The 2,929-nt window shown below is 40.8% G+C and overlaps 1 non-coding gene across 1 annotated transcript; it reads left to right on the top strand.

The window, feature by feature from the left end:
* Window positions 1-1,664: 1,664 nt before the first annotated feature.
* Window positions 1,665-1,826, top strand: LOC140705040 (U1 spliceosomal RNA). Its single transcript, XR_012084610.1, has one exon. It is a non-coding gene; the product is annotated as a U1 spliceosomal RNA (small nuclear RNA).
* Window positions 1,827-2,929: the final 1,103 nt, after the last annotated feature.

The raw sequence follows: 2,929 nt of genomic DNA, 5'->3' as shown, positions 1-2,929 counted from the left end.
AATAAATTTATAAAGTTTTCTTTTTAAAAACATTGTCATGGATTGTCAACCCTGTCGTGTAGTTGTCACTATGCATGTGTTTTCAGATACTCACACTGAAAACAAAAATGTCATCAATGTATAACAGCAAATATTTTGTACAGCATATATACTAGAGATGGATATGGAGATAGATATATTGGCTATAGATAAATGTGAGTCTGTATGTGCACAGATGTGTGTGCATGTGCATGTATGTATGCAAACACAGACATCCTGCAAACACAGAGAAATGAATTTCAGTGGGAAATTGCCAGGAGAGTCACATTTCCCATTGAAATAAGAAACTCCTCAAATGTGAGGAAACTGCTAAAATGGACATTGAAAAGAAATGTCAAGGGGGTCAAATATCACCATATCACTTCAGGATTGCTCAAAACCGCATTAAATTAAACACAGATGGAATGTATGGCACAAGTTAGGGAAAGTACCACCAGCTTTAAGAGTGGGTCAGCTGTCACTAGCATGCTAAGTGAGCATTGTCAAGAAAGAATGCTTCCTTCACAAAATTGAAGGTTTGTGCCAAAGACGAAAACAAAAAGGCACACGAGTGTGTACAAAAGAAATGCAAACAGACAATAAGGGACCACCCAAGGCATTCTGAGGAGCATATTACAAATGACAAGAACAATACCAAAACTGATTCAATTCATCAGAAGCAAGAGATCACCTGGGTGGTTGGATGACAAGCGAGTGAAAGGTATATAGATGAAGGATAAGGAGAGTGAAGAGAAGCTGAATGAACCATTTGCATTTTTCTTCACTGAAGAAACTGCAAGTTCTTTCCAAGGAGGGATAAAAACAGTGAAGCCTGCCGAGGGTATGGACTAAGGCTAGTGCTTTCAAACTGGTTCTTAAATGATCCAGAGTTAGGGGAGAGTGATGAGATGTCCAAGTTGTTGATGTCAACAAATGATGTCAGACGATTAAAACAAAAAGAGGCAGTAGTGAAGAAATCTGAAGAGACTTGTCCGGACTGAACATCAACATGGTCTTAGCTGAATCCAATTAATAATTATGTGCTTGCTGCCAAGTCAATTCCAACTGTTATCCTTTGAATAACAGAACGGCTAGCAAGGCACACTCTGTGCACTGGGAAAGAAAACACGTCCTGATTTCCTATTCTAGGACAGTAAGAATAGTAATAAGAATATTTATTAAAAATACATTAATATGGGAAATATAATAGAAATTCTAATTCTAGCTAATTGAAGTGAGGTTGCAGGGAGATGTGTCTTTTCTCCAAGTAAAGGTCAAGGAAGAAAGTAAGAGGGAGAAGAAGAAGGAATCGACACAAGCAATATGGAGAAGGTTGGTGTAAATCACAGCACATAAAGGCCAATCCAGAGAATTCAAGGAGATCCTCTCTCTCTCTCTCTCTCTCTCTCTCTCTTTTTTTCCTGCTTATTCTGTATTAGCATATACATGTGCACTAGAGGATTGTGGGAGGAACACCTAGCCATTGATGGGGGTCCCGTGGGGTGCCCAAAACACTGAGGAGCTCTTGTGGCCTCTGGCAGGACTGGGGCTGTGCAACCCTGTACTGAGCAGGAGGTGCAGCCAGGGTCACCATGCCTTGGGGGGTCAGGGGACAGAAGGGGGTAAGAGGTGCAAGGGCCATTCCAACTCATAACTTGAAGGGGAAATACCATGGCCATGAAAGTGGTTTTTCCGGGGTAAGGCTCATCCATTGCACTTTGGATGTGCTGATCCCTATGATTTCCCCAAATGTGGGGAACTCAACTGCATAATTTCTGTTAATGGGGATTGCATTTGTGATTTCCCTGGTTTTTAGAATCTCTTTATCCTTTGGTTTCTGGCTATTTTCACCATCCTGTATCATTTAAATTTGCAGCCATAGCCCCATTGGTGATGCTTTGCAAGATGGTTGGAACACATTAATTACATAAGACCTACTTTTTTATCCCAAAAAAGTGGGGGAGAAAGTGTATGCTGTTGGCTTTCTAGGAGGCAGATCCTGGAAAGCCAACAGCATACACTTTCTCCCCCACTTTTTTTGGGATAAAAAAGTAGGTCTTATGTAATTAATGTGTTCCAATGGGGAAAAAAACTGTCTTGCGAAGCATCGGTCTTAAAAAAAAAACATCTTGCGAAGCATAGCCGCCTAGAGTGGTCTTTTAGACCAGATGGGTGGGGTATAAATCAAATAAATAAATAAATAGACCGAAACATCATCTTGCGAGGCACCACTGTAATAACCAGTAAAGGAGCGTGCATGCTTTGTGAACACAGTGTGCTGAATGGTGGTGCTGCTGCTGTGGTGGGGGAGCAATGAATGATATGTCCCACAAAGGGTAGGGCTCACTTGCAGAGGATCTCAAACAGGAGATATGCACACTGCAATGTATGTTTGTACATCTGATTTGTATTAAAATATATAAAGATTGGAAGTATGTGATTTGCTGTGTAATATATGCCAATACAAACTCCATGTTTTCTGGGGTTATAGTCACTAGTAGCTTGAAAAACAGTAGAGCATACAACTGCTTTATGCTGTCTCAGATCTTCTCATACATCTCTGCCTGTGAAATTTGATTAGACCTGTAATGGATTCCTTCTAGAGCAGATTTCCTGCTGAGCAGAGGCTACAAGTACACTTGAAAGCATTTTTTTGTGTTTCATACTGACTGGTACAGGTTATTCTTTAGCACAGTGGGACACCTTCAGAAGAAGGCTGTGAGCTAGGTCTAACTAGCTCTTTAAGGTTTCAGAGTTTATTTTCCCCTCACAGAGTGATAAGCAAAGGCTGTAAATGCTGCAATCCTGCACCAGACTGCTGGTGTCTCACATTGGGCATCCAGCACTTGAGGAATTTATTTATTCTTGTGCTTATTCCTCTTCAGAAGTGCAGAGGCATCATAAATGTGAA

This window comes from Pogona vitticeps, chromosome 2 (genome assembly GCF_051106095.1).
Source record: "Pogona vitticeps strain Pit_001003342236 chromosome 2, PviZW2.1, whole genome shotgun sequence".
In the NCBI taxonomy this organism is placed as follows: Eukaryota; Metazoa; Chordata; class Lepidosauria; order Squamata; family Agamidae; genus Pogona; species Pogona vitticeps.
This window is presented reverse-complemented; position numbering and strand designations above follow the sequence as displayed.